This window comes from Amblyomma maculatum, chromosome 5 (assembly GCF_055883805.1).
Source record: "Amblyomma maculatum isolate TAMU_Amacu chromosome 5, ASM5588380v1, whole genome shotgun sequence".
Taxonomy (NCBI): Eukaryota; Metazoa; Arthropoda; class Arachnida; order Ixodida; family Ixodidae; genus Amblyomma; species Amblyomma maculatum.
The window spans coordinates 91,137,957-91,156,356 of NC_139348.1; the positions used below are offsets into that span (position 1 = coordinate 91,137,957).

The window sequence follows — 18,400 nt, forward strand, 5'->3', positions numbered from 1 at the left end:
TGACAGGCTCCCCTATTTAAAAAAGGATGTATAATATTTGTACGATCTCAGAGAAATAAAGGTGTTTGCGGTTATTGCATCCTGCACATATGAGATCGCCAACTGTATGAGATCAAACAACTGTAATCTATATGTCCTGTAATGCAGAACAAGATTTGAGGATGGAGCGCCGTTCAATGAAGTGTTGTGGTCATGTAAGCGGGTATTTAGGCACCTTCTCGTTTGGCCTATGTAGGTCTTCCCGCACGTGAAATGCACTTGATACACAACTCCCTCTGTGCAACAGACAAACCTTAAGTTATGCTTTATCTGGCACCCTGTTTTCGTTTTTCTTCGTTGAAGGGCGTTCCATCCTCAAAACTTGCTCTGCATTACAGGAACTGTCTGCTTAACTACCAACTGAATTGTTCTGAAAGTCATGTGTTCCCCTTTTTAATGAAACAAAAATTTTGTACAAGCACAAAGATAAACTAACAAGAGAAATCAGTGAAGCATCTCATATTCATAAAAATTATGACTCGTGTGTAAGCATCCCCTCTGTATCTGTTCATGACTGTGAATTAATATATCTTGATTCAAAAGACTGAGTTATCTGTTTGGCGGTTTGAGTTGCATATGCGCTCTCGATTGTGAAAAGAGTATATTTTGCGTGTTTCTTTCTAATAAACTGCAGTTGATAGTCAGCGCAGGTGTTGTCTTGCTGTTATTCCTTAACATGTACCGACTAGTTCCATTCTCCGTTTTATTGAGCTAAAATCGTCTAGATAAAAACAAGACAAGATGCCTCATTATTGATATCAACCTCTTATCTAGCAAATATAAATTTTCTTTGTCGGCCGAAATTATTTTCTTCCCAAATCCATTACCAGCCACAGCGACGCACTGCCGAAGTGTGACGTCACTGCAGATCACTGGGATGCCACTACTTATAATTATTGCTCGAATATTCCCCGTGGAGCCAGGTCCTGCAAGTAATGAGGAGGAGACTGCGTTTAGTATGCTCATGTCACATTATAGACAGCAACACAAGCTGACAAAGAATTAGGATTTGCCTGACGTAAAAACAAAAACAATTTTCCCATGCTGCTTTATGGATATAAAGGAAAAAAATAACTCCTTCGCCATCACGAAAGGAACCATAAATTATTGGCAAAATAATATTTCTTCAGTACTTAAAACGCGAAGTGTAGTGAAGGCTATGTGCGGCACACTGAAAGAGGCGGCGGCAGGATCGGCTTGTGAGAGGGAATAATTTGGTTGTCATGTTCCAAAATAAAACATCTAAAGAGAGCGGCCTTCGAAATTGTATCTTGGTAACCGAAGTCACAGTTCATCAGATTTCACGCATTTCAGGCCTGCTATAATCAAAAAAGTTCTTGCTGAAATCCTATAGAACTCAATCAATAAATTGGAGTCAAGGAATGGATATGAGTACGTGGGTGGCCTCACGTTGCATGCTACTGACGATTCAAGCACTGAAAAGTGGAACATGAGTCGATTAGAAAACGGAAAGCTGAGAAAAAAAAAATGGAACAAAAATTGTTTGGAGGCGAAAATCGACAATCTTGAAGTACAGTAGAGCGTTTGATGAGTAATAATATTTCTGCCTCATTGTCAGACAGATTTAAGAGAAAGAGGCCAATGACTGACACTGACAAATTAACACCGATGCACTGCTAACTTCCCCCCGTGCCCTGCGCCCTACTGAAATACACGCTTGCGATGCATTTGGAATAATTAAAAGCTACACAGTTCGGCTGCATTCGCGAAACCATGATATTAGGCGATTACCACTGCGTGCTCCGCAATAAGATAACAATTCGACAGCGCTTACCCCTGTGCCTGTTTATGAAATGTAGAAAATCATCTCTTCCGTCAAACAAAAATGATTCGCATAAAGGTATGCAAATTGTATTCCAAGATGTTGGCATTGTGTAAAGTCGTGAGAAGAAATGGTATACATCCTTCCGCCAGTGACAGAGCTCGGGAAAACTAAGGTCCCTTTAGAATTTTTAAGGTAGCGACAACTGCCGCGCGCGCCACCTAGAAGGATCCTGGAGCAGACGACGCCCGTGTTCAATCTCGACATTCGTTAGTTGAAAACATATCTCCACATGCGAGACAGTAAAAGCTACTGCATAAAAACTAGTCGCATATGAATAAAAAGAGTAGTGTTGATTTACTGGATTTTCATAAGAGTCGACGCCCTTGACAGTGGACAAGAAGCCGGAGCCGAAGACGACGCGAGACGCGTTTCCCGTGGCGTTTCGTGCTACTCGAGTCTCGGTCCTTGCTAGCGGCTAATTGCGTTTGCGCTGTGGCTTGTTTTTTTTTTCTTCTTGTAACGATGCAGGTAGCGGTCACTTTGGTTGTATAGTGCGTGCAAAAAAAAAGACCCCCGGGCCGAAACACTTGTGGCATTACGCTCGTTGAAAGTACTGAAAATGCGATCCTCACGGAAAGTAAACAAGTCGCGTGTGCGTGTGTGGAAGCGAGTGCGTCAGCAGTGCTCTTGCCGCTGAGTGTGACGTGTAGTTATTATGCGATAACTAGCGTGTCTGTTGTGCTTATTTGCTGCGAGATGGTGCAAGCTGGTGGTGGCATGGACTGTGCGATGTCGCCACATAAGTTTGAATCATCACGCGTATTGATATGTCATATGCATTTTCAGTCTGCGTTTGCGCTTTGGTGCAGTGCTCAATGCAAAAGCCTCTGACTAATTAGATCTTACACGTCACACCGGCGCATTGACAAGTTATGAGTGCACTTTGCTTCGCTGCAAATTTTTCTATTCCATCTCACGCTTCTCCTATGTGTACTCACGGATTGAAATAGGACACTCGGAGCGTGTGGCCGTCGCTGCATGCAGCGCCGCCCGTGGATGCTCATGGAACCAAGGTGCTGCATTGTGGTATAGCGCGAGGGGGAGAACATCTAAAAAGCAGAAGTACTCCTTCCGGTCGCCAATAAGCCGGCCTGTTGTTTTCCACACTGCCTTGCATGCAGAGACGGCCACGCGCTCCGAGTGTCCTATTTCAATCCGTGAGTACTGTACGTTTGCAGTTCTGTTTTGAGTGAAGAAACATCGCCACTTACTGAAACGTTTTGCGTCACATCCGACCGTAAGAAACTTGTGAGCAAAGATTTCACAGCTTTGTGTAGTATGCTTCGATATATGAATATATATTTTATTTGATGAACAGTCCCAGTGGATATACATAGTTTGTTCTTAAAATCGGAGTAATGGAGGATTTGTTCATAAAATACATGAAATAGAGATTTTGCATAAAATAAAGATTAGGAGGTTCTTCCAAGTGAGCAAAAGAATATGAATAGTGCTGACACTGAGCACTAGAATATTTAAATAAGTAAAAAATGTAAGAACATATGACTTCCCCACTGTTACAGCAGTACAGTAAAGACCTGTATCTTGCACATCAGCCTTTGTACCAGACATTCCAAAATTAGCACAGAGGCATTGGGGGGAAAGGGGAGGGGCACTACATAATGCAATCAAAGACCACAACAGTATGCGCGAATGGGTGCCTTAATTGCCATATGGCAATAAAAAATAATAAAAAATCACTGACTAGTGAATTATTAATGACTCATTAGCGGTAGTTGCGCTATAAATCATTAATAATTTCTTAATTACTGACCAGTGATTACTAATTACAAAACAGTGACAGTTGCGTACTGATCTAATTAATTTCTAAATAATGCCGCGCACTACAGTGTCATATGCCAATCAATGCCTATTTACTAATTAATGAATAATCAGTCAATTACTTAGTGCCAAATCCCGAATAATTATAATTATATTTAGTGCCCAATTAAGTAGTTATACTTGATGAAAAATCAATTGAAAATTAATTATTAGTGACACTTGCGCAATCAATTAGTCAAATAACACCTAATGCCGCTTTATACAGTCGTATGGCAAGCAATAATCAATAACCAATTATGACTAACTAATAATAACTGATCAAATGACTACTGAATATAGACAAATTAATAATAATTAGTTAATAATTACGATTATGTAAATAATAAATGAAAATTATTGACTCTTTAAACAGCCATTTGGCTACCAATAACCACTTACTAATTAATGGGTAATTATTCAATCCCGCATAGAATAATTACTAATGATTGTTTATTTAATAATTACTAGCCAGTGACAGCTGCGTAATTAAATAATTATATGCTAACTAATGCCGTGCACCCGTTTAAATCGCGTAGCAGAATGTAGTACTCAGACTTTCGCCTTTCATCGCTTTAGTCGCCGAAATGTCCGGAGTTATTTTTTTACCTACCCTGTCCTTTCTCCCTATTGCTCACCTGTTTGACTTTGTCTGCCACTCCCTCAGTTAAGTTCAGTCGTTCAGTCGTGTCCGACTCTCCGTGACCCTATAGTCCATATCACGCCACGCTTTCCGGTCTCTCACTATCTTCCGAGGATGCCATCCAACCATCGCGTTCGCCGCCTACCCCTTCTCCGGTGACCCTCAACCTTTCCCAACATCAAATCTTTCTCCAGCGACTCCTGTCTTCTCATCAGATGGCCAAAGTAGCTGAGCATTAACTTTAGAATTTGACCATACAAGGGGCAGTTAGGGCTCAAGGTCAACAATTTCGACTGATTGACCTGGCAGTCCAAGGAACTCTCAAGCGTCTCCGCCAGCACCACAATTCAAACGCATCAATTATTCGGCGGTCAGCTTTCTTCACAGTCCAACTCTCGCATCCATACATCCCAACTGGAAAGACCATAGCACGAGTTATACGGATCTTGGTTGGCAGTCAAATGTCTCTGCTCATTACTAGGCGGTCACGACTAGCCATGACTCTCTTTCCCAGAAACAGGCGTCTCCTAATTTCATGGCTGCAGTCCGCTTCCGGGGTAATCCTGGAGCCCAAGAAGAGAAAATCTGTCACGGCTTCCACTTCTTGTCCCTTGATGCTCCAGGACATAAAAGGGCAAGACGCCATGATCTTTGTCTTTTTAATGTTCAGCTTAAGCCCGAACTTCTCACTCTCTTCTTGTACGCGCATCAGAAGCCTCTTCAGTTCCACTTCACTTTCTGCCATTAAGGTGGTATCATCCGCATATATCCGCTACCTCACTATCCCTTTATTTCCGCCGCCCAGTTCAAGTGCTTCAGATATCAGACACCTGGGCTGGCAAACACCTTTTCCTTCTTCCTTTTAAATAAATAACAAAATAACCACATATTCCTCGCATAGTCTTGCAGTTAACGAAGAGTCAAAGTCTTTCCGTCTGATTCTATGCAACAACACTTTCCTTCTGTTCAGGTTCTGTTTCCCGCGAGGGATGCAGAATAGCTTCTTGCTGTCCTCCGTCCGGTTTCGGCCCCGAACTGCACAACAAGGCATTTCGGCCCTTCCGGAATGAGATTATCAAAGCACTGTGCATGTTCTGATATCACTCAGAGCTAAAGAGCGAAAAATGAAATGACTTAGACGAAAACGAAAAGGTTACAGCGCGTAAGCAGAGCAGGCTTTTCCGCCAAGAAAGCGGAGTAAGTGAGCGATAGATATTAGCTTTTTTGAATCCTCGATTTCATGGCCTCGATTTTGCAGCGGTCGATACGGATAAAGCCCGCACTACATGTAATGCAAGCTTTATCCGTATCGACCGCTGCAAAATCGAGGCCATGCTTCAGCTGTTTCCCCACCGCAGCTGCCGGACAACACTCTGAATACCATATTTTGTCATCCAGGCTATTTGCATGAGACTAACATGGAGCATCCCTACTGGCCGAATCCCGGACACAGTGGACTCCAACCAAGCCTGTCATGTGATCGCTGCTATCTCCTTCAACACCAGCGTCATGCCTCGATACCGCTACCGCAGGTCTACTGACTGGCATGTCCTTAACGACCGCCTTATCTGCTTCACTTGTTCTCGTGTTTGTCGTATCTCCCTACACTGCAGCAACCATTGGTACTCGCATTTCCACCCATACGCCAACCGCGGTGGAGTCTGTGCCGAGAGCCGTTCTAGCCTCACCCAAACCCGCCCTGTGCTGACCTGCACCACCCAATCACGTTTCCAGCCTGTTGCTTTCCCCGTAAGCCCGACATTCCCGCTCTCCTCTTCATCGACCTATGTGGCTGCTTCTCGAGAAACTAGCTATTGCAGCTCCCCATATTGACGCTGCACTCGCGACCCGGATTGAAAAACCTCTTTTGACTCTTGCTCCACAGTGTAACCTCATCGATGCCTTTAAGCACGGAGTTCCTGTTTCTGCCGTTCTTGACACTGGCACCCAACTCTCTTCTCAGCTCTTGATTTCGTCGTCGCCTCAAGAATGTCTAGATAACGTCTTACTTTTATTCAATAAACGGATCAAATAACGTTTAGTTGGAACTCCCATCTCCAAGAGATGGGAGTTCCAATTCACCTCATCTGTCTCATCAGGAACCTGTATGAAGGGCAAGAGGCCACAGTCAGAACTGGACATGGTCTTACTGATTGGTTTCCGATCAAGAAAGGAGTGAGGCAAGGCTGCATACTGTCTCCCTGCGTATTTAACCTATATGCAGAGTGCATCATAAAGAAGGCCGGTACCTTAGATATGCGGATGATACCGCTTTAATTGCAGAAAGTGAAGTGGAACTCAAGAGACTTCTAATGCGCGTACAAGAAGAGAGTTAGACGTTTGGGCTTAAACTGAACATTAAAAAGATCATGGCGTCTTGCCCTATCAAGTCCAAGAAGTGGAAGCTGTGACAGATTTTCTTTTCTTGGGCTCCAAGATTACCTTGGAAGGAGACTGCAGCCATGAAATCAGGAGACGCCTGCTTCTGGAAAAGAGAGCAATGGTTAGCCTTGACCGCCTAGTAAAGAGCAGAGACATTAGTCTGCCAACCAAGATCCGTATAACTCGTGCTATGGTCTTTCCAGTTGTGATGTATGGATGCGAGAGTTGGACTGTGAAAAAGGCTGACCGCCAAAGAATTGACGCGTTTGAATTGTGGTGCTGGCGAAGACTCTTGAGAGTTCCTTGGACTGCCAGAAGATCAAATCAGTAGATATTGTCAACCATAAACCCTGACTGCTCATTGGAGGGTCAAATTCTAATGTTAAAGCTCAGCTACTTTGGTCATCTGGTGAGAAGAGAGAAGTTGCTGGAGAAAAATTTGATGTGGGGAAAGGTTGAGGGTCGCCGGAGAAGGAGTAGGCAGCGAACGTGATGGTTAGATGGTATCATCGAGGCACTGCAGATGAAGTTATGTGATGTTAGGAAGATAGTGAGAGTCCGGAAAGCGTGGCGTGACATGGTCCATAGGGTCACGAAGAGTCGGACACGACTGAACGACTGAAGTGAACTGATATATTTGTTGTTCAATACTTCATTGAAATCTTTTTATAGCTGTCGGGTTTATATCTGCATCAAAAAGTAAGCAGTGTTGGAACAATTAGTTTTGCGAACCCTAGCTCATTAGTTAACACAATATGAGAGATTTTGACTGGAATCATGTAAATCAACAGTTTAATTGATGAGCATGAACACTCGAATACCATATTTTTCCGACTGGTCAATTTCAGTGAATAGGAGTTACTCACAGTTTCTCTATTTTGTATTGTTTAAATTTTTAATTTCCCTCAAAGGCATCCATATTTTATAAGTAATTAGGGAAATCATATGGCCTGGAGCAATGAAATTTGAGGACCAATTTATAAAAACTATTCGTCGCTTAGAACGTTTACGTGTTTAATACATTCATAAAGAAGTACATCGCGTTCACAATTAACTCCTCAAGCCTGCGCAACAATAAAGGCAAATACAGCACAGTGAACACTGATTTCATTAACTATGCTTCCACCACAAGTACCCGCACAAGCGATGTCGACAATAAAAAAATCAGTAGTAGTCGGAGAAGCAGCTATAAATATTTAGCTCAAAACATAATAAGATAAATTGCATTCAGAAACTTATACCACTTTCTTTTTTTCATCTTGAAGGTAAATATTGGCGACTGGATATAGATACGAATATAGATCGATATATATTAGCCATCTAGTGATAATGAAACAAAAATAACATAAGAGGGCAGGTTTCAATCTTTGAGCCTGATTCATGACAATTGTCAAATTAAAATGTAAATAAGGGCACACACATAATCAGCACTTTGTAAGCATTTTATTGACGGCGCTGGTGTTTTTTGCGTCTTGGAAACACCGGGTTTATAGGAGCTGACATCAGTGGGGGATCCCATCCCGGGACACGTGGAAGGCGGGGATTCATGCATGATCCTATAACATCGTTATCTTTCTTTGGATGGCAGAGACATCCGCGTGGACATGAAGGCACTGGTGAGCGTGGGAGGCACTAGAAAACCGAAAAAAAAAGAGGGCAATAAATTTGATCAGACGTGAAACAAACCTCTCACTATAAGCTGTTTCAGTGGTTCCCTGCTATCTGCGGTGGCCTCGATGCCGAAAAAACATAAAACAGAAACCATTATGGTTCTGTAGCAGCGCTTACATGTTCACTTTCCAGGTTGCTAAGTGCTTAACTTATAACAATCGCTCTAACATGCGTTTAGGGTGTAAAAATTCAAGAGGGCAAATCGCTGGGGTGGTTTGTTTATGATGTTTAGAAAGATGGAGCCTGCGAAGACAAACAGGAAACGACATAATGTAAACATAAAACAGCACTGGATTACAACTGATCTATTCCGAATACAAAGAGAAAAAACAACTTTCATATATTGTTACTGCGCATGCAATGGCTCCGAGCGAAGAAAAAAAAAACATATGCTTTCTTTTGCTGTTTATATGCTTGTATTTCTTTTTGTTTTTCCCACCCTGCTATGATCTGTACCAGATCGCAGTACCTATAAATAAATAAATAAAAAATAAAAAAATATAAATGCCTTTTTTCTCATGAGACAAAATACGAAACTCTTTTACGGTGTTAACTGAGGGAATAGTGATGCATGTTTGCTTGTTCTCTTTCTACAAAATCGCTTCCGAAGCTCACACTCGTGTTTTGACGTCCCCGACCTGGCAATACTGCCATGGTAAAATTAAAGATATAGGGACACTCCTTGACAGGCGAGGCTAAATCACTTCCCATTCCTGAACCCAGATTAGTTCGTTGCTAGCTTAGGCGTTTGCTTAGGCATTTTCAGTTTGAACCGTGTACGTGCTGTAAAAGAATGCCGAAACTATGGTAATTTTCACTTGATTCTAATGCGCTTAGATGTTTAAGCAATATTACAACAGCAGCGAACAAGAGGGTTCCTAGCCAGATCCTTACTTCACTGAATTGGATCCTGCTTTCAGCGTCTGCATTTTGATGGAGGTAAAGCGGTAAACTTTTCACGTGCTCTTTCATGTAGCTAAATAGTAATTATGAACCGAATAGTTAAAAAAAAAACCTAGGGCTTCAAGGTAAGCTGCAGCTTTTTCCAGCGTGCGGCTTCTGAAGACTGCACCACATTCCCGTGCCCAATATTTCTCCATGACGGGATGATCCACCCTTCCCCCAATAAATTTCCCGGTACTTTCTTAACCGTCAGATCCTTAGTTTATTCCCAAGTATTGTTCACTGTTCTTCCAAATAGTCAGTTATTTCTGTTTACACCCACGCAAACGTTGTAAAAAAAATCAAACACAGCAATATAAATACTGGTTTTCTCATAAGCTTCTGATATTAAAACATTTAGTTTCAATGGAGTCACAAATACATGTATAAATATGCATAAGAGGCGTCTGTTGTAAGGAAATAGAAACATTGACAGCGATTTAACCATAACTGAACTGATGTACATTGAAAAGGAACGAAGAAACAGCGCTAAAAGACAGGACGAGTGGGAAGGCGAGAAGATGCTTGAGCCGGTAACTGTCTCGCATTCCAACTGGTCCCGTTTGTTATAGCTGTTTATTTGTTCCTTTGATCATTAAACAACCAGCCCGACAAAGCCCTCTTCTTGAGTAGGATTTGCAATAGCTCAGTTTTGCACGCTTTGGCGTGTTTAGGCTTAGTGTTTGTTAAAAGATTTTATTTGTCTAGTTCTTTTAAAAAATATAAGACTAAATTTTTTAGGTTAAAGTTGAAGTTTAATTGTAAATAATGAGGACTCGTAATTAGGTAAGCTCACTTAAAATAGACATAAGCTAAGATAAACAATGGCATCTATACACTATGCGCAGGGCATTATTTGAGTAAATCGGCACGGGGGCGGAGGACTACAAGCTACTCAACTGTTGTCGCACAGCGGCGGCTGGGGAGACTACGACGCGTCCTCTCCTTGCGCGCGGCACGCCACTCCAGGAACGCTCGTAAAGGTCGTCTCCCGATGCAGTACGCTCGCTTTTAGCATGGAAAAGCTGGTTGAACTCAAATTGACCAATCTGCAGGCAGCACGTCACGGCGACCCGAGAGGTACAATCAGCGAGCGCGCTGATCACTCGCTTCGAATCTGCCGTGGCGCGAAGGTGACTCGCCGCTAGGGGATTGGCGCCTGGTTGACTCTGATCTTTCGTTCATGTTTCAAGTTGAATCTTGGCGATGCTTTTGGTCAATGCGCTGCTGCGCTCTGGCGCAGCACCGGAGCTTAAAAAGATGTGTCATTAGGACAAGTTTGATGCTCGGTTGAGCGGAATACGAGCGGCTTGCCCGGGCACAATACTACACAACTATGTTGCACTTGTGTTGCTAGTTGTTTAAATACTTTTTGGAAGTCTTCGTTGATGTGGAGGTTGAGCTCAAGGCCATGGCCGCTGACAATTGACTTTTTCTTGGAGTGGAGCTCTCGCTCTAACATCGCCTATATACATCTACTAACATCAGTATGCAAAGGATAAATGGCTGTTCATTTTTATAAGGCCAAATATTCAATTTTTGTATGAGCAATTGACACAGCTACTTCTGGATCGATTCAGGAGAACAAATCAGCTAGTCTCTTGGTTGATTGGTTTTCTGACTCTTGTCTAACGTTACAGTCGCATTCGACACGTATTGCAATGTGGGTGCATGCGTAATAAACATAAAACGTACGCCTTGCAGGCAGCGCCTATGAATTCTATATAAAGTAATCCAGTCAAGTTCAGGCCTGGAACAAAATATGAACAAAAATTAGAATTTTTTACAAGCAGATTTCAAAGGAGGAACTGTTGTGTGCTAGAGCAGTAGGCAGGTGTAAACGGAGCTTCTTGCATTATGAAGTTTGTGTAGTACATTATAAAGTAAGAAATAAATCTTCGCAATCATTTTGGCTAAGCATTAAGAGTGAAACACGATCGCTCCTTCTCTACACAGGACATAAAGAAATTATAATACAAGGCATATCACGCCACAACAGTACTAAACCACAAGCTGGTATAGGCACACAACTTCAACGTTTTCACTATAGGCAACCATTAAATACTCTTTTACTAGCCAGCTTTTGAAGTCATCGTGTAGAACGTCTGTCTGGTAGGCAGAGACTCTGGGCTCGATGTCAACAAAGCAATCGAGCAATATTATTTTATTGAATTATTCCGAATTTAAACTGCCAAAGTTTTGCTTCCGACGGACGCCACTACCGACTACACGGCAGTTTCGGTGCAACAAGTTTCTTAGTGATATTTTTTTACCATTTGCGTAAAGTTTGAATAATTGCAGGTGTCGCCGTATTTGCAGGATAACTTACTTACACATTATTTAATAAACACTGGAAAAGAACCACACCTAAAGCTTCTGGAAATCATGTGCGAAGGTAACCTGACGTTAAGAACGACCGCAGAAACGCCGTCATGCTCAAGGAGGCTGAATGACCACTTCGTATTCCTGAATAACAGCAATGCTTCAGTTTCGCCCAACGACATTAGGATCTAAAATTTGAATGTTCCGAGTGTGTGGTTCTCTGCTCTGTATATGTGAACATGGAGTAGCTGGCCTGCGGTCGTTTCAAAGAACATAATTATATGATCCTATACGACAAGATCAACTTGTGCTGTCCAGGTACTATCGCGAAGACGTCGTCAAATTGCTTTAATATACAGCGATAAAGGTCATTTCTCCGCAAAATCAGGATTTGGCGTTGTCGGCAGCGTGGACATTGCAAGAGAAAAATCACGGGCGCTGGCTCTTGCAGCTGGCATCTGGCAGAGAAGACACAGATTGGTCGTAGGGATGTGCGAAGTTCCGTAACCATGTCGGACGGGCAATATGTCAGGAGCTGTTCACTCCAATATGGTAAAACAGTTGGGATGCTGGTGGATGTGAAGGCCTGCTACCTCTAGGCCATGCAGGCATATTCACGGGGCTTTGGGTACGCGTCAGGCATTTTATGTCGGACGGGCATTCACACAATATGCTAGCTACCTCCGTATGTTCAAGTGCATTCCTGAGATTATATATCAAAGCCAAGATATCAGTCATAAAGACAGAGAAATGTGCGCATTTCGCGAATGAGTATCTTAAAAAGTATTTGCCACCGGGAGTCATTAACACTGGGGTATGATAACCTTAAAAAGTGGAGCCTACATTTCCCTCCCCATTGTCTGTGAATTCATTTCAAAGAGGTAAGTTCTTCGAAGCCAGGACAAGAAGCCAACCGATACGTCAATAGGCCGGCACTGCCTTGGAATACATGTTTACTATCACAGCAATTCACAATTAAAGTGAACTTCGCAATACAACCCCTAATCAGCGTAAGTTTAGTAGCTCCAATGAAGCACCTTTTATCGACACTGACTACTCGTTTTCTTGACCTATTTATCCATACCCACAGTTTTAAATTGTCGTCGTTTACAATCGGCACACACCCTCTTGTCTAAGGGTAGGAGCACGTCTCGCCTCGCTGAACTTAGTGTTTTTTTCCCTATTATGACGGCGCTAGGCATGAGCGTGCCCGGACGAACTGACTCTTTAGAACCGAACAGAGCAGCTTGCTTCTCCCAAGAAGGAAAACATTAAATTATATCCGTAGCCGAAGACGCCTCGTGCAAAAGTGCAAAACACTCGCGCTATGAATTGAAAATTTTATTCTACGCCGCTCCTTCATTCAACGTAGTTAATTACGCCATAGAGGTAGGCACCTGACCAAGTGCGGTCAAGCTACGCTAGCGTAGCGCCGGGCGAATCCACCAGGCAGCGTGACAAACTCGCAATCCGTTAGCATTACTGCACGTAACTATATGTATAAGCACATCTGGGAATTTTTATTTTCCCAAATAAAAATTCCTTCTTCGATGCTTTTGCTCATATAAAATAAAAACCTTTGAAGATTGTTATGTCCGACAGGGGAAAGGAAAACTTGTATGAGCACTTTGTAAACATTTACGATCTGTCAGTTCTTACATTCATATGCAAGAGAAAGACCATTTCAGTTTCGATGACAGGCGGCGTATAGTCGCTTTCTTTTATCCAAGAAAACGCTCTTTAGGCATTCAAACATTGTATAGAAACGCTCAACGCAATATATGGCAAGCCAAACGTCAACCAAATAAGTTACCATAAAGCACAAATAAGACCGAAGGTATTACATGAAATGTACCAGCGCTGACAAAGGTAAACGGAGCACGCTATTTCTTTCTAAATGTTTTCACGTGTTGCATAATTGAAACTGGAAGTCATGGTATGTGTAGGCTGGTAGTAAACGCCAGTGCGCATTCAGTTGCACAAGTAAAGTTTTTCAATCTCCAAAATAGAAGGCATGACTACAATTTCAACGGAAAAGCATGCTCCGCACCTGTACTCGGGCTGATAGAGAGGTCATATTATAGGAAAATTACGTACCTTTATATATGACCAAATTGGGTTTGTATTGGAAGGAAGTAGTTACTCTCACTAACAGATGAGATAACTGCGAAGACAAATTCTGTAGTGCCGTCAACAGTTAAAAGTAGTTTATTTACAAAACAATACAAGAATACTTGGTTCACGTTTCAATTTTATCATCGTTCTCTAGCTGAGCGAATTGCTTCGTCTCTACAATGGCTCTTTTGCGGAGTGCAATGCGTGTGTTCCAGGATTTCAGCGCGAACGCATTATACTTCACGACCGCTACCTGTCTCAGCTGTCTTTGCGTCCTGAGCCGCCTTGCTCGTAAAGAAATCATGTCGGAGTAAGGGGATTCGAAACCTCAAAATTCTTTTGGGAAGCGAGCACTCAGTTTCGTAACTAACGGAACTTTTCCCTTTACTCTATCAATATTTTCATAATAATTAAAACTGGCTTAATATTCAGAATGAACCAGTTGGCATGGAGCTTATCTGTTTATAAAAGTTAAAATTGGTCATTTTCTCTAGTACACTTCGATAGCTACTGTACCTTACGTTTAACGGAGCTATTACCACAGGTAATCAGCCTACCTCTTTTACTGCCGCTCGCTCGCGTGAGGATTGCATGCAGTCGTCTTCGGGAATTTTCAACCGAGTGTTGTGTTTGAATTTTTCAAAATTCAAACACAACACTCTTTCAGTGGCGTTTTAACGCGCCTTAGATCTTAGAGGCGGTCGGCCAAACTCAAATTTACATGGCCCATCCCGAAAACAGATTCGCAATTTTGAAATTGAATTCACCCAATTTCAGAACGACTTTGTCAATCCGCAAAAATATCGTTGCCCATTACTACAATTGGGTCGAGAAGTTTTTAAATGTGTACATATGGTGATGATTCGGGCGCTTTGATACGACACAACAATGGTGAACGGAATCAAGTATTATCGCACAAGCCCACTTGTGGCTTTGGCGCTTCCGTTTGTGTATGCTGTTTTCAATATATTGAATGAAGAATATTATTATTATTATTATATTTTCATGCAGTCTAGGTTTGAAGGGGCAGAAAAGGGGAAAGTAACTGCAATTACATAAAACAGCTTTAGTAAAATCTCTAGCTATGGTGGACAGTAACAGTCCTAGGTTCAGTCCTTAGAGATTCTGCATAGGATCCGTGGATATTAAATTCAAAGCAAAAAAAGAACAACCAGATACACCTTTGCAGACAAAAAAGCTAGAACTTTGCATCATGCACACAACTGATAAATGGCCACTCATGTGTGGTTTGTGTTTTTCTGTAAACCTCTGCATCTGATATTTTTATACCTTAACTAGTAGTGATCGTGAAACAGTTTGGGCACTCACTGCGCCGTAACGATGCCCACCGTGAGTGAAAACATGACCGCCAGAACGGATATTTTTTTCATGATCCCTGCAACACAGGAAAACAAAAGAACTGAAGTGGTTTATTCCATTCATAAATACATACTTGAGGGAGAGGGCAAAACGCATGTAATACTGAAAAGGCTCCTGCGCCCTGGTGCACTTGCAACAGAAGCACATCCTATGACTTATATTCAAGGTGGATTAACATGTAAAATTCGTACATTCACGTATTGCATTAGCGAATTTTCATATAATCTTTAGAAATAAAAAAAAAATAAAAAAATATGTAGCGAGGTACAATTTAAACAAATATATTGATCAAGGCTCGACAACAGCATTTGGGTAACTTTATTACCTAATAGCAGCTGACTTGAGTACCTATATAACAAATGTTTTATCTGTGTTTGAATTTCAAAGAACAATTGCCTAATGCAGTGTAGTTAGAGTGCCATAATTTGTTCTTATTATGGGAGGCATAGTAATACCGTTTCTTGGCTGGTATGTTTATTGTTAAGCGAGCAGGTTGTGGTATTGTGTTTCTTCGTAAAATGAGTGGTGAGCAAGAGTGAAAAACCATTCTCTTTACTTCATAAGCAGTTAACATTAGTAGGCTAACACCGTAGAACAGTGGCTTTAAAATATGCAATCTTAGGAATAATTCTAATTGCTTTCTTCTGTAACAGGAAGAGCGCTTTCAAGCCGGTGTCTTACGTTTTGTCCCCAATTAGTAGACAGTATGTAAGGTGGGACTGTGCAAGTACAAAAAATTCTATCTTTAATGACAGTTTTAGAGCTGCTCTAAATTTGTGACGATACCAATAAAGCGCGCCACTTTGAGGCGCGACGTTTTTACGCACAAGTTAATGGGATACATCCACAGCAAATTGTCGCTAAATATAACACCAAACAAACGTACGCACTCAGTATGTTGGATAACATTGTTCCCAAAAATAATGCTCTCTTTTGTATTTAAAACAATGTTTTTCTTTTAAAGACTATATACCCCATCACACTGACATTTTTCTAATTTGTAGCAGTTTAACCAGACAGAAAGGTCGTTCAGCCAGGAATTGTAACTTTAAACTATAGTTTGAATATGTTCAAAGTTGTGTCGTCCACGTAAAATATTATTGCAGGAGGGTTTTCAATACTACAATGTCATGAATATGTAAGAAGAGGAGTGGTTCCAAAATGGATCCATGTGGTATTCCAATAATTATCTTACTGTATTCCGATCGAATACCATTGACAACGATGCAATGGTTCCTGATTTTAGCTAATAAGATATTAATGGGATCACATTACCGCTTACTAAATATTGCTTGGGTATGCTTAACAATATATTATGAGTAACGGAGTTATAAGCTTTTATAAAGTATCAGAATAGGGCAAGAGTTACAAATTAATTTTTGATAATTATTCAGTAGCTGGTCTTTAATACTTAATAAAGCTGATTCTGCCCATCTTGTTTTTTGAAAATCGTTTTCAACTGATAATTATTGAAGTTGTGGAACGAAAGTTTAAAAATTCGACTACTAACATTCCTCCGACAATTTTCGAAAAGACACGCAAAGCTGATATTGCACGGTACTTTTTGAGATCATTGCAAAACCATCCTTAGTGCACTGCAGATAATCGTGAAATTTTAAGCTGGAGGAAAAATGCCGTCTTTGGGAATTATATTACAAGTATATGCGATAAACAGGGGCTATAAAACAGCATACTCTTTTCATTGTTTGGGCTTCATATTGTCTTACTCAGCAGCATAATTATTTCTGAAATGTGCTATGTAATTTGTGATTTTTTGCTGCTGTAGTGGGAGTCGAAATTCTATGCACATGAAACAGGTGACATATGTTCACGGGTCAGCAATGGTATCTTGTATATTCACACTGACTTGCACAGAAAATGGAAATTGAATGTGTTAGAAAGTTCAGCACCTTTACAGCAGTGTCCATCAACTAGAATCTTATGAGATACGGCTTTTGTTTTTGTTTTATTGAATTTTATTGAGTTATTCTGTGAGCTGAAGTGTATTGAGCAGCAGCATCAGTAAGCAGCAACAGCAAGCCGTGGCAGCAAGCAGCCAGCAGCAAGAAGCCAGAAGCAGCAAGCAACAGCAAGCAACTGCAAGCTGCAGCAAGCAGCAGGCAGCAGCAGCAAGCAGCAGATGCAAGCGGCAAGTAGCAAATAGCAGTAGCAAGCAGCAAGCAGCGGCACCAGCAGCAAGCCGTACCAACAACAATAATAATAATAATAATAATAATAATAATAATAATAATAATAATAATAATAATAATAATAATAATAATAATAATAATAATAATAATAATAATAATAATAATAATAATAATCATCATCAGCAGCAGCAGCAACAGCAAGCAGCAGTCGCAGGCAGCATCAACAAACAGCAGCAAGCGGCAAGCAGCAAAAAGCAGTAGCAAGCGGCAAGACGCAGAAAGCAGCCGCAAGCAGAAGCAGCAAGCAGCAGCAGCAGCGGCAAGCACCAGGCAGCAAGCAAAGGTAGCAGGCGGCAGCAGCAGCAACAACAGTAGCACGCGGCGGCAGCAACAAGCAGCAGCAGCAACAGCAGGCGGCAGCAGTAGGAGTATTAGTAACAGCAGTAGTAGTAGTAGCAGCAGCAGCAAGCGGAAACCAGCAGCATGCATCAGAAGCAGCAGTAAGCAACCGCAAGCAGAAGCAGCAAGCCGCAGAAGCAAGCAGCAGCAGCAACAAGCAGCAGGTGGCAGCAGCAGTAGCATCAACAGTAGCAGGCGAGAGCAGCAGCAGCAAGGAGCAGGCAACAGGCAGCATCAGCAAGCAGCAGCAGCAACAGTAGCAGCAAGAAGGAAGCAGCAAGCAGCAGGCAGCATCAGCAAGCATCAGCGGGTAGCAGCAACAAGCGGCAAACAGCAAATAGCAGTAGCAAGCGGCAAGCAGCAAGCAGCAGCAGCAGCCCCAATGAGCAAGGAGCAGCAAGCAGCGGCAGCAGCAAGTAGCAGCAGCAACAGTAGCAGGTGGCAGTAGCAGCAGCAACAATAGTAGCAGACGGCAGCAGCAGCAAGCAGCAAGCTGAACCAACAATCATTATCATGATAAGCAGCAGCAGCAACGGCAAGCAGCAGATGCAGGCAGCATCAGCAAGCAGCAGATAACAGCAGATAAGCAGCAAGCAGCAGCAACAAGCAGCAGTAGCACCGCAAGCACCAGGAAAGCAGCAGGCAGTAGCAGCAGCAACAGTAGCAGGCGGCGGCAGCAGCAACAGTAGATGG

The 18,400-nt window shown here is 42.1% G+C and overlaps 1 long non-coding RNA gene across 2 annotated transcripts in view; it reads right to left on the reverse strand.

The window, feature by feature from the left end:
- Positions 1 to 8,152: 8,152 nt before the first annotated feature.
- Positions 8,153 to 18,400, reverse strand: part of LOC146188675 (uncharacterized) — a 32,589-nt gene continuing 22,341 nt past the window's right edge. For both annotated transcript variants that reach the window (XR_014707579.1, XR_014707578.1), the window contains 3 exons: positions 15,108 to 15,174; positions 11,037 to 11,091; positions 8,153 to 8,360 (listed from right to left, as the gene is read on the reverse strand). This is a non-coding gene — a long non-coding RNA (uncharacterized LOC146188675). The remainder of the gene's footprint in view (positions 8,361 to 11,036; positions 11,092 to 15,107; positions 15,175 to 18,400) is intronic.